Raw genomic sequence first — 13,636 nt, 5'->3', positions numbered from 1 at the left:
AGTGGTCAGAAACTGGTTTAAACCTGTAACAGAACAGATGTTCAGTGTACATAAACCAGTTGGCAAATAGCTAAAACTGGTTTGAAATAAACCTGGTTGAATGTAGTATCAGACTTAACTGATTTGGCTCAAACCGATTTATGCAATGTCTGTCCCAGACCCCTTGCTGGCTTAAGATAAATCAGACTCCCCCAGCATCCCAGCATGCTCTCTGGGCTGGGCAGGGCTCTCTGCTCCACAGCAGAGCTGGCCCCTCCCCTCTGCTCCCTGGCTGGAGCTCGGCAAAGACTGCAGGTACAGCAGGGTTTGCCTGGCTTCCCCCTGCCCTACCTTCCCCACCCTTGCTGCTTGCTGGACAAGCAGGGATTTCCCCCCCTCCCTCCCTCCTGTCTTCCGCAGCACAGACCCCAGCCCCAGGGACCCTAGGCATGTGGTATGCTAGCTAATGCCAGGAGGTGTCTGCGTCTCCAATTTCACCAGGACAGGCAGACAGAACAGGGCTTATTGGAGCTAATCAACAGGTCAGCTGGTAAGCTGTTTAAGAAGGGTTTGAAGTAATGGAAAGAGGCTATTGTTTTGCTGATGGGGTGAGAAACACTATTATCAGCTCCCTGCTGACTTGCTCGCCTGTCAGGTTGCTGCAGACAGTATAAAGAAGCAGGGAGGGAGATTGAAAAGCTCCGTATCATCAACAGATGCATGCATTGCACACCCCCCTACCCCCCTTGCCTCAGAGTGCTAGCTGGGGACTGGGGGCTAGCAGCACTCCTATCCCTTGAGCAGCCAGAGGGGAAAAGTCTGGGCTGGTGCAAGCAGACCTCCCTGATCAGAGGTCCTGCTGGGACCTGGTTACGCCCCCACCTCAGCTCAGCCCTGTGGGAGGACGGGAAGGCTACTCCAGCATCCCTGGCTTCTAGCCTGAGCCACTGTAGGCACGTGCCTAAATTTCCTCAGTTCAGAGAGAATGCCTGTCAGATTACAAACCAGCTCGGCCAAGCCAGGTTAGACTAACCTGCAAAGCTTAAATCAATTCAAGCTCAAACTTTTTGAATGTCTGTCCCTAGCCTAATACACTGACTGTCATGGCCATGAGCTGGGGCTGTCCTGTTGTGTCCATGATTTGAGTCGCAGAGAGGCAAAGCACCTTGCCCCAAATCCTCCTGAGAGGTTTGTGTGTGGTGAAGCTGGGATTTGCACCCAGGTCTCCTAGGTTAAGCCAGGTGAAATTGTATTTGGCAAAGGACATATGTTCTGAAATACACAGTTGCACAGCATGTGAAGCTCTTCTGTGAATTTGGGTTGAATGTGGCACCCAGCTTCACACTCAGAAAGGGAAAAATGCATTTTGCCAATGGCAAAGTGGTTGGCTTGAGCATTTTTTAAAATGCTACGTTTATGTTGTCAGAAGAGATGGATTTGCAAGAAGGACTTGCACACAATTCAGGAAAAGGAGGTGGGGTGGGGGCAGCGGCAGCCCTATTACATTGGATTTGGTGCTGCAGGTAAAATATTTGCTTGGGAAGCAGGTGATTCAAATTCAGATTCTCTCTCTGTCTGCCTTCAAGTGAGGGTTTGAACTACCTCCCAGGAAAGAGCCCTAACCACTTATTTATAGGGTACCCTGTTGGGGGTGAGGAGCACATCATTCTCTCTGTAGCTGATCCACTTGGTATTAAACATTCATTGGGCCAGAGTGCAAGAGGATGATGCTGTCATCTGCTGAGTAAAGCTACTGCCCTATGGGGAGAGTCCCTTGCCGGTACTGGGCAGAGAGGGATTAGAACATGGGTGTTCTCCTTCCCAGCCAGTGAACCCATGACTTGTGCAGCTCCTTTGTAAAGCATTAACAATTATCCATGTGCTGTGACACAGGATGCAGCTGAGCCGTGGGGATGAAGTGTGGCTTTTCCCATACAGTAGTTTATCAGCTGTCATTATAAACTGAAACAGAAAAAAACAGTGGCCTGAAGCAGCGAAAGATCATAGGTACAGCAAGCTCCTGCAGTGCCGTGGGCAGAGTATTGACCACTGGAGAGGGGCAGGGGGTAGAGGTGGGGAAGGGATGGGGGAGTCTTACCTGCTCCAGTAATCTCTGTGCTCTGGCGGCAGCTGCTGTACTAACGTGGGTACAGGCTGCTGGAGTTGAGGAGCAAGACTGTTGCATGCTGGCTGCAGCCAGGGCACTATCCCCTACTTACACTGGTGTTAAAGGTAATTCTGGTTTAGAACATAGGAGCTGCCATTTACTGGGTCAGACCCTAGGTCGGAGGTGGGCAGTTATTTGGCTGGAGGGTCTACTTAATGAGTTTTGGTGAGCTGTTGAGAGCCACAAGGGTTCATGGGTATGTGGGGTGTGTGAATGTGAGGTGTGGTGTGGGGGTGGGTGTGGGTATGGTGGGGTGAAGGGTGTGGGGGGGGGATGTAGGCATTGTGGGCTAGGGGTGTGGTTGGGTGTATGTGGGGTAGGTTGGGTATGCAGGTGTGGGAGACTGCCCAAGCACTAGTTCCTGGAAGCTGGCTGGAGGGGCATGCAGCAGAGTTTGCCTGGGTGGTGAAGGTGCAGTCACCCTCCAACCCCCCACCCCCCCGACCCCACACGCACCCCCTCCAGCCTGCGGCTGCTCCCTGATGCTATGCATGGGGCCAAGCCCTGCTTGCTCCCATCCAAGGCAGCCCACTCCATGCTCCCACCTGCCCTGCCGCAGCCCCAGCCCTGCTCAGCTTGCACAGCTTCCTGGTAGGGCTGCCTTCACCCACTGAGCTGCCAATGGGTGGGTGCTAATCGTGCCGGGCAGGCAGAGTGGATGAAAGACAGCCAGGAACTGGAGCTGGAGCCCAATGTGCTGGGGCAGGAGCTGCAGCTTTCTCCCTGCCCACTGCCACTTCCCTTCCCTACGTGCTGCCCAGAGCATTGCAGCAGGGACAGGCGGAAGAGGCACTGGAGGTGGGCAGAGCCGAGCAGTCCCCCGGGCTGGTGCAGCACCAGCAGCAGCAGCCCTGCTGGGAAACTGCCCGCTGGCCGTGGCTGGGGTTGGTGGGCGAGGGTGGGAGTGCAGTGTGCACTGCCCCAGATGAGAGCAAGCAGGGCTCGGCCCCATGCAGGATGCAGCAGGGGCAGCTATGGACTGGATACAATTAATTGGTGGGTGCCTGCCCATGGGCTGCATCCAATCAGCTGGCAGCCGGGATCTGGCCCACATATTTTGCCCACCCCTGCCCTAGGTCCATCTTGCTCAGTATCACACAAAAAGTAGATGCATAAAGGGAGAGGAAATTAGATATGACCAGGGCTTTTTTCACTGTTTCTCTCTCACTTGTAGCCTCCAGCATTTAAGGTCTAGGAAGTTCTGATTCAGAGGCCGTGCCCCTTGCTCCCATGCTCAATAGCGACTGATGTTTAGCTGCTTTGGGGTAGCTGGGTCTTGTATCATAGGAGCGAGGAGGCTGGGCTCTGGAGCATTTCTCAGAAACACCTTGATTCCTTTCCAGGCAACTCTATTTCATCCAGTTAAACATTAACTGGGACATAATTGCCAGGCAGAGGCAGCTCAGTCATCCATTGACCAGAAGGAGCTTCAGGGCAAAACCATTGCCATGGGAAGTCTCTGCCTCTCCGTTCTGTGTAGAAGCAAGTCCAGAGAGCAGAGTAACATTCGCTGTACTCTGTGACCTAACTCCTTGCTTACTCCTACTCCTTACAACTCCTTGAAGTCACTGGGGCCAAATCCAGAAGCCAGTGCTCAGTCTAATGATAATTCTTAGACACAGGTTAGGTGCTTAGTCCAAGTGTCTCCAGCAATTTGCCTGCAGAAATGCCCTGCCTTAGAAAGGGCAGAGTAAGAGTAGAACAGGGCTCTCAGGACGTGACCTCGAAACCCCTCCTCCTTCACCAGTGCAACTTCTTATTAGCTGTCACCTGCCCTTGATGTCCGAAATGGGGCTGGCTAGAAATGTTTCTGCTGAAGTTGCTTTTTGATGGAAAATTGGGATTTCAACAAAAACACTTTTCTCAAAAAAAACTTTTGCTTCTCTGGAAAATGTCAGTGTTTTTGCCAAACGCTTGAAAATCAAAATATTTTGGTCAAAGCTGAAAGGCACTGATTAGGCTAGCCCAAGGCAGTTCTTCATGGGAGCTGTAAGGAGATGTAGTTAGCTCTGATAGTCTGAAGGCAGGCAGAAGGCAAGGCAGGGCAGCACCCAGACTATCTTGTTCAGAGAGGCATAAACTTTTGTAGGCACCTGCCAAAGCTTTTGACAACCTTTTACGTAAGTGGGGCATTGAGTACTGTGGTCGCCCTGCTTTACCTGTGGCAGGTTAGGGTGTTGTGTCAGGGTTGATGATCGTTTTAGTAAGAAGTTAAACTACAGATTTGTATGGGGTGGTTTGGATAGGGATGATCCTGTCACAGACTGGGGGTTGGACTAGATGACCTCTGGAGGTCCTGTCCAACCCAACTTCTCTATAATTGTATGAAAAAGCGAATCTCTATGGGACTTGTGGCTTGTTTCATCTCATCTTTCTCGCCTTGGACCAGACTCTCTAGTCAAATTACCATTCTTATGTAGCTATAGGTTTGGGGCTTCTCTTGATACAATTACCATGTCTTCCTCTTCTCAGATGAAGACCATGATGCATCATGAGAAATGAAGTCCAACAAGGGTATATATCTTGAAAATGGCATCACAGGACCTTCAAACTGCAACCCTAGGGAGGCACCACAATAGTATTGCAGAATCAGAAATATTCCAGACTCTGTTCACAGATGTTTTTCATCCAGCAATTGAAGAAGATTACGTTGGGTTAAATCTTGGATACATAACAACATGCTGAGCAACTTGTTTTGGGCTAGGGAAATACCCTTCTTTAAATATTCAGATATCCCCTGAGCTATCCAAACCGAGCCTGAAACATTTTACCATCTGAAACATTACCTGCAGTTTGCCAGGAATCTCCTCTTTTTTCCTCTTTTTTCCAATGGGGCTATCTGTTATTGGAGTATAACATCTGATGAAATGCAGGCTTTCTGATGGACATCCAGCACTCCTGGCTCTAGCCTTCACTGAAATCCAGAGCTGTCTTATGAGTTTAGCTTTTTGTAACAATAGACCCCAGCCAGCAGGAGCAGGTCAGCCTGAATTCTGCTTGGTGCTATACAAACACATTATTAATAAAGGCTTATTCCTGCCCCCAAAGATCTGATGGCCTACAAGACGAGGTGGACCAGTTGGCTGAGTCTTGCAAGAGGGCAGCCGGGTCTGGTAAAGGAGTTGGGGTTGGGAACGAATAGGACTGCATGCTCACGTTTCCTAGCCAAATGGCTCTACAGATTACTACACCTCACCACCAGCCCTAGCAGCTATTGGGTTTTATTTTACTAGGAAAGAAAGATTTCTGGACTCTTTCAAACCTTTCCATTTGGATTCGGTTCCAGGAAGGACCAAGTGTCGCGGCTGCTTCTTTTTCTCCAACCCCTTCTGCCCCATCTTTGTTCTGACTCTTCTGTTAACAGAGCATCCAGGCATTAAGGACTGCCCCCTGCCCCTGCAGTGATGCAGGACCCAATGGTTTTGAGATGGATGAGCTTGGTTGGGGTTGAGGGTTTGGGGGGGAGGACCAGTTGATCCAATTAGGAACTTGCATTCAGTAGCTGAGTTGAAGGGTTGGGTGTTGCAAGTTGGTTCATACTCAGTCCTGGTCTAAGTAGGGTCAGCCCTTCACTGGGAACTTCATTCACACCAGGTCTGCATTTGACTCATACGTGTTTCTCTTCCTGTTTTGCCTTCCATGTGAAATTTCCCTGCTGCTCCACCTCACCTGGAAGGGAGAGAGAGGGCTTAGCTCCTGCCCCTGCTTATCTCGGGAGCTCCCTTCCTGAGGGCAGAGGGGAAGCACCATCATAACCATGTTTATTACTTTCCAGTCCAACTTGGCTTCCCTGGCGCAGCACCTGCCTCGCGGTCAGGTCTCACGTAGTGATCAGCGTTTGGCAGATGCACAGAACTTTACACAACTCACAACCGCTGGGAGGAAAGCTCTGCACATGCGTGCCGGGATCTTCATCACAGTGCATTGGACATTATGGCATCTTCCATCCAGGTCTCCAGAGCTGAAATCTGATTCAACAAGAGCAAGAGTAACAGTAACATCTAGTGACTACAGTGGGTGTATTCCTGATTTAAGCAGACACCAAAGAATCAAATTTGTCCCTCGGCACTTTGTGCACATTCATTAAACCCCTGTGTTGTAGATCAGAACTGCCCACCATGACAGAGGAAAAGGCCCATGTTTGGAAAGATGGCTTACAATTTCGGGTGCCCAAAATCGGTCATTGAGACCCATGCTTTCAAAGGGACCAAGGTGTATAACTCCCCTTGATTTCTCTGTGAATTAGGATCCTCGTTGAAGGCTTCACTTGAAGTTGTGGCATGCAACTGCCCACTTTCATAGCTGACAGCACAAGCTAAGCTGGGGGAGTTTGGAGCAAACTGTCTGCTGCCAGTGCCTGAGTTAAAAGCAAACCCTAGAGCAGACTTATGTGTTGCCTGTAGATGAGGCATGGGTGGGAGAGGAGGAGGGATAACATACATGAGTGAATTGGCACGTCTAAACAGATGGTGCTCAGCTCAAGCCCAACAGGAGTTTGAATCCCAGACAACCTCCCCTACCCCCTTCCTGATAGCTGCCATCTTAGCTGACCCCACCGATTGAATCACAGGCCTGTAGAGCTCAGTGCATGAGCTGCTCCAGCATGGGTTAAAGCTCCAGGCTGTGTAACGGGCTCTATGGTGGATCATTTACTGACAGGGGCCCTATAACTCATAACACAGCAGGTCACAGGAGCTGGGCACTAGGGAACATCTGCCCAATCTGTGTAAAGGTGCCCGGGCACTAAACCACAACCACTATGGGAAATCTGCTCCAGACTGCCTTGCCTGAGGTCAGAGAGTGAAGTGCAGAGCAGAACCAGCGCTAGAGCTCACGTCTGCATCCTTCCTCCAGGAGCGGGAGCGTGCTGTCCTTCCTTCCCCCCAGCTCTGGGGAATATGTGCTCGCTCCTATGCTTCTCTAGCCGAAGGTAAACAGCAAGGCCTAAAACATCTGTAGATCGACAGGGTAGACTGTCCTGAGCCCCTGTATATCACTATCAGGATCACAGCTTCATGCCAATGCCACAGTTTGCTTTGTGTTTGCTGCAGCTGCCACAGGTAACAACTGAAGATAGACCCCACATGACACCATTATACAAAATATCCTGCAAATAACATCTCTCTTTTTAAGGAACTTTGCATTACTTTGGAATCACTGAGGCCAACTTGTTTCTTTTGCTGTGACACTGTCTGCAAAATGAATCAGGGTTTCAAGGGACCTTTAAGAAAACACCCTTGCTTGATTTTAAGTTTGGCTATTGATGCTACTAACAGAGTGCAACCTCATCCTCAATGTCAGTTAGTTTGCTGCATCATCATAATGAAAAGTCAGTTCTTGCACTGAGGAATAATGAAAAAAGTTCCTAACTGGGGGTGTAACAGAGCACAAGTTGTGCTCTGTTACTCAAAGGGTCATGGGCAAGCAGCAGAGCAGCCTGCAAGTGGCTGCACTCCCAATCAGGCACATGACCAGCAGGAAACTGCCTAATTGGGAGGAAGGCACAACTGTTCCTGATAAGAACAGGCCCTGTTTGCTGCAAGCAGCTGGAATAAGAACACCACCCAGCTGGAGCTGCTGTTCATGTAACAATTTGGAGGTACAGAGCAGGATCTGTGGGGATAGTGGAGGTTCCTGGTCCTGGGGCACGACTTAAAACTACACCCTGCTGGGGCTGGATGGTGTGGTGGGGCTGCCGGTGGCAAGGCAGTCTCCAGGAAATACCACACCTGTGCCTCTGCAGTGAAGGGTGAGTATGGGGCACCAGAAAGCCTCAGCCCCCATGGAGGGGAAATGCTAGGGGAGCACACCTCAAAGACAAAATAAAGGCCTGGGCTCTGAGATTCATAAAGAGAGCCAGGTGTGAGGCTCCAGCAGGGTGGGATTTTGAGCCCTAAGAAAGAGCTGGGTGTGAAGCTCCAGGGGCAAGGGGATTGAGGCCCAGTGTCACGGCATGAGGAGACCAAGAGGGTCCAGAGATGGGCAGGGAGCCTGAGGCAGAGGAGGTGGGAGCCTCAAGTGGGTGAGATTAAGGGCCCAGTGTGAGAGCACAGGGATCGAGAGTCCTGATGTGAGGCACAGGAGTGTGGGTCCCAGTGTGGGGTATGCTATAGGCCAGGTTTTGGCCATGGATGCCATCTGTGAGACATGGGACATGGTATAAGGTGAGGTTCGGATCTGTGTATAGCCCCTTGGTATCAGGGCAAGTCAATGGGTAGCCTCCTGCCTGGTTAACAACTTTCAATTGTTTCAGCAAAGGTGTGGCAGGCGAGGTAGGTGGGCGGTTAGCCTTGAGAAGTGGGCAGGCCAACAAGTAGTTGCCCACTTGTTACAGGGGGCCATCCTTCCCCTGCCATGAGCAGGAGCATTGTGGTAGTAGCTAGCTTTGGTCACCTATGGAAAATACTGTACAGGGGTGGTTGGTAAATGGGCTGTGGGCTTCTGGGCAGATAAAGATATTCCTGGCCTGCTAAGGGTGAGGAGGGGCCATTCAGATCTCAGTCAGGGAAAACCAGACAGTGCGAGGGAAATGCTGAGCCTTGGCGGCTTTAGAAACAAGGGAGATATTGGCTGTTGTGGCTCAGACACTGATGTTGTGCAGTGCTGAAACTACACAGGGGACTGCCCTTCTTAATACCTATGTCACGGCTAGCATCCTAAGCCCCCACCAAGTGCTTCATGAAAAGTGGGAGGTATCTCTATTTCACAGATGGGGAAGCTAGAGCACAGACAAAAGAAGGCAACTGCCAAGCTGGGAACAGATCTTGGGTATGTCAAGCCAGCACCCTAACCACAGGCCCCCTCTGCCTGCCCTGTTTGCCTTTGCATGAACAGAAAAGGCCTGGGCTGAGCACCAGCATGCACAGTATGAGATACGGACCCATCTGGGTATTTCCAGCCGCAGCTTCTGAACCATCAGCTACAGCAATTTCTTCCTACCGTGTGTGAGGGAAGGAGGAAGCTACAGGCTGATAGCTAAGGGCTGGGCGTGGGACCTGACAAGGGTGTTTTTTTTCCCGGAGGGCCAGCCTGGTTGCATGGCCTTCAGATGCTGTTATGTGACTGCATCAGCCAAGCATTCCTTACACGCTAGGCCAACAGCAAACCACGGGGCGTGGGGGACGACACAAACCTCTTTGCTTCCTAAATGCAAACCACACAGTTCTGTGTCGGAGCAGCATTTACTCATTAATACCCACTGAGTTTCTAATGGAGAGGTCCAGATTGGCTGCGGAGTAGGTTTCTTCCAGCACCTCTGGCGCAGGACGAGTGTGAGCAGCGAGTTTGGGAAGTCCTGGCTGGGAGCATGCTGGTGGAGCCTCTCTCTTTCTCTCCATCCTTTAGTGAATCTCACTGAAGGGAATGGGTGTGACCTGGTGGTGGGAGGTTCCTGGCACTCACTACAGTATTGAATTACCGATTTCTGCCATTCCCCCGACAGAGGTGGCAGAGCAGCAAACAAAAGCACGTCCAGCTCCTTGCTGAAGGGGAGAGAGCTCTGCCCGTGGGTTCACCTGGCAAGGAAAGGAGGGGAGGACGTTTTGCACTTGACAGCAAGGTAAGCTGCTTTCTTTTAAGCCTCTTAGGTTTTATTTCTAAAAGGTCAAAGCTGCTTGCTGACCACTACCACTGCCTGGCAGAACAAGGCACAGGTCCTTTAAAAAGTTGGGCCGGATCTGCAGCTGGTATAAATCAGAATCGCTCCATTGAAGTCGGTGCAGATCCTGATTTACACCACTTCCGAGATCCAGCCGATCATGTTCACACATGTGACTTTATTTTCAGTCCCAGATTTCTTTGGCTCTGGTGAGCCCACCTCTCAGCCCCTCTGCCGTAAGGAAAATGCGCACTCCCAGCTCAGCCGTGCAGTAAAGGAAGCTCCACTACCTCTGATTTCATGCCCTCACTTCCCTTTCAGCTCCGGCAGGGATTAGCTGAAAGTTTTGAATTCTGTTCGTAACGTCGTCATGCTGGAGGGCAAAACAGGGAGGGGGGGGAATCACCTGAATGCCCAGATCCGTAGACAGCGATGGCCGTAACCTCGTCGCTAGATCTGCTAAATGTTTGCAGACGAGGCTGTTGGCTTTGTAGACGCAGCCGAATGTTCTGTACACAATCGGTTTGCTCCGGTTCCCTATTGAGTTCATCCTATTCATTTCAGATGCAAATGACGCCAAGAAGAAATGGGTTTGTTACAGAGTTTTGCTTCAGGCTTCTTTGCTGGTATTTTTCTGAAGCTTGTCTACTGGGGACATAAATATTTCAATACGAAGAGAGCCCACATGAATTAGCACCGGTGGGAGGTTTAAACCACCCCGACAAAGATGTAAACAAACTCTAACAATAACCGAGGCAAATTCCCCCCTCGAGGAGTTGAACTACGCAGTGAATAATCTCTGCTCCCTGCACGCGCAGCAGCTAAGCGTCTAGGTTAGACCCAGGAAAGACCATAGAAGTCGATTGCTGGTCGCTGCAGGCCCTTCCTACCGGCCATTTGGGCTTGCACAAGGGCCTGGCAGCTCGGGCTCCGTTGCAAGGCAGAGGCTTTTCCCTTGAGAGCATGGGCACTGCCAAAGAGCCTAGTCCAGAAAGGAAATCATTGATTGTCTTCCCACGCCTCGCTGCTGGCATTTGACAAAGGCAGGTGGACCTTCTTTTTTTCCCCCTTCCCCTTTGCACAAACAAGCTGCTTCCTCCACCCCTCCCTACCAGCCGTGACGTAGGTCTCATGACATTATTTGCTAAGAAGGGCCTGATGGCAACAGTTGCCTAGGCCTCCCCAGTGGGAGTGGTGGAGCTTCATGCCATCCGGGCAGGAACGGCCTCCTTCTTTGAGCTGAGCTGGGCACCGGTGGAGAGGAGGGGGGCCGTAGTGCAAAGACGGTTGCACTGCTCCTGCCCTGCCTGTATCGGTCCGGCGGAGGGAGGGCGTCTGTCCTCTGCCCCGTGAGAGCGGCGTTTTTTCACTCCATTAATTTTCTTTCCCAGCTTTGAGTGACCTGGTTAAAATGCAGCTGTTTCCTGCTGTAGCTCTGTTCGGGGTGGCCGGACCTAGCTAGGGTGCTGGCCCAATTCCTACTGAATTTGGTGAAATTGGTCTCCCCGCCAGCTTCGATCAGTGGCTCTCAGCCTTTGTAGACCCAAGGCCCCCCTTGGAAAATGCCGGCTTAAGTTTTCATTCAGTTTTTGACTATGGAAAAATAGTAGAGCAATTCTTCTGTTGCAAAGAACGTAGTTTTTCTGCGCGTCAGGATGTTTGTAACACCATGGATTCCTGTTTGAAATCTCTGGGTCTATCTCGCAAATCCTGTTCGCACACCTAACAGTGCTGAAGTTTTGGGGCAGTCTACGGCACCTTCGAAAGGGTCTTGGGCCACCCCTCTGGATTTGTCCTCTGAATCCTGAGTAGGTGTTTGCACGCCGAATGGTGCTAACATTGCACAGTCCGCTGCAGCATCCTTAAAAGGATCTTGGAGCACCTCAGGGCGCCATGGCACCTTGGGTGAGAATCAGTGGCTTGGAAAAAGCTGGATTATGCTTCGCTTTCAGCCCAGACCTCTGAAGTATCTGGTCCATTGAAGTGCGGTTTGGGGTCATGGAAAAGCTCTTTCCTGGATTACCAGTGAACAAGTATGAATGAGTGGGCCCTAATCGGCCTTCTTGAGGCACCTGTGTTATTCCATAACAGCGTACAGCCATATTGAAATTTTATTTCCCGGTATTGATTCACTTTCCAGACAGGACTTCCCATATTTTCCTCCTCACAGAGAGCTTCTCCAGTCTCATGCTTTGCAGCTGCCTGACCTGCTTTTTCCTTTTTTTCCCCCATTCTTCCCTTCTCTCCTTGGTAAAGCACCCTTCTTCCACAGAGAGTAGCATCCATTCCCAGCTTGCTGGGAGCTGCTGCACAATGAGGAGACCTCAATGATGATGCAATCCTTGCAAAGCCCTGTTTTGTGTTGGTTTGATGTTAATTAGGAATCCGAGCTGGGTGGGAAATACTTTTCCAAGAGCAGGTTGGGAAGACACTGGGCTGGGATGGTTTAGTCAGGGATGATCCTGCCTTGATGACCTCGTGCGGTCCCCTCCAGCCCTACCTTCCTATGATCCTGACTTGCAAAAAAAAAGTCTTGATGTCAAACCATTGTCCTCTGGAATGAAACTAAAACCTTTCAAAAAGGTGAGAACTGCTCAGCTTAGACCAGCCAGTGGTCCTGTGATTCGAGCATTCACCTGAGCTATGCACACACCTGGTTCAAGTCCCTGCTCAGCCTCCTTCAGACCAAGCACTTGATCTTGTCTCCAGTCTCCCATAGCCCCGCTTTGTGCCTGTCCATCGGGCTGTTCCCAGGTCTCTCCTGAGCAATCTTGTTGGAGTTGTGCTGCCTTGTGCCAAATATTATGTTATCCTGTAGAGCAATGGGCTTCAGACTTGCCCTCCTGCATCCCGGGCAAGTGTCCTAAGGACCAGGTCGTGTAGCCAATGGCTTTCTGGTCCAATGGATATTTACCTGAATCCAAGATGACTTTTAATTGAAGATGACCCCCCGCCCCAAATAATGAGATTTTATACATGGATAGCAGTAGTGGGGGCAGGCAGCCAGACCCCCCCCCCCCCGCCATGCCTGTGCCTGCTCACCTGCTGCCTACCCCCACAGCCACAACCCTCCCTCTGCCTTTTGCCTTCTGGCTCCAGGGCAGTCAGCGGTGATGGCAGCCCTGGCCCAGCCCAGCCCAGCCAGGCAGCAGCAGTGGTGGCAGCTTCAGGCAGAGTCAGGTTGGGGACAAAGCTGGAGCTAGAGTGAAAGTGGGGGCAGATGGCAGGGGGGCAGACTGCATGCTCTCGCCCATGCTCCCCCCACAAGCCACCCATTGTGAGTCTCCCCTGTGCTCCCCTCTCATCCTGTGCTCTCCCTGCTACACACCCTTGTCTCCACAGCATGAGCCCCCCTAGCCCACGTAGCTTGGCTGTAGTTTCTCCTTGGGGCAGGAGCTGGGGACACAGTAGCCACCTGCCCCAGCCAGTGTTCAGATCCAAGATTAGGCCTCCCCCCACCCCATGTTGACTGGGAGAGGGGAAACCTCTTGCATTCAAGTAAATATGGTCTTTATTTATATAAATGTGCCCTTCCGGCTCGCCTCTCCCTCCATCACAACCACAGCTCATGCTCGTGCATGGTCCAAAGGCTCCTGAGAGCACCTCTCTTCATGCTGACACAGGCCCACGCTCATCCCTGGAGAGAGGGTTAGTGGCATCTAGGAAAAACAGGCCAGTTATTTGCACGGCTCAGAAAAGCCATCTCATTCCCAGCACGGAACTGCGTGTAATTGCTTCAGAGGTGTGTATGTAAATACTCGAGCAAAACTCCTGCAAAGCTACATCTTCTTCTCCAATTTCTTTACCCTAAGAGCTTATTCTGTGGTGTCAGCACTTGGCAGCATAATAACAGCCTCTCTCTTATCCTTTCCCCACATCCAAGACAGCTGATA

General features: G+C 51.2%; 1 protein-coding gene across 1 annotated transcript in view; it reads left to right on the top strand.

Annotated features, from left to right (window-relative positions):
• The first annotated feature begins 9,587 nt into the window (after nt 1–9,587).
• The window catches only part of VILL (villin like), a 48,326-nt gene continuing 44,277 nt past the window's right edge, over nt 9,588–13,636 (top strand). Inside the window, exon 1 of the mRNA XM_019499381.2 lies at nt 9,588–9,704. The gene's annotated coding sequence lies outside the window, so the exon portion shown is untranslated. The remainder of the gene's footprint in view (nt 9,705–13,636) is intronic.

The sequence above is a fragment of the Alligator mississippiensis genome, chromosome 5 (genome assembly GCF_030867095.1).
Source record: "Alligator mississippiensis isolate rAllMis1 chromosome 5, rAllMis1, whole genome shotgun sequence".
NCBI classification, from domain to species: Eukaryota; Metazoa; Chordata; order Crocodylia; family Alligatoridae; genus Alligator; species Alligator mississippiensis.
The sequence above is the reverse complement of the archived record's forward strand: the minus strand, read 5'-3'. Positions and strand labels throughout refer to the sequence as shown.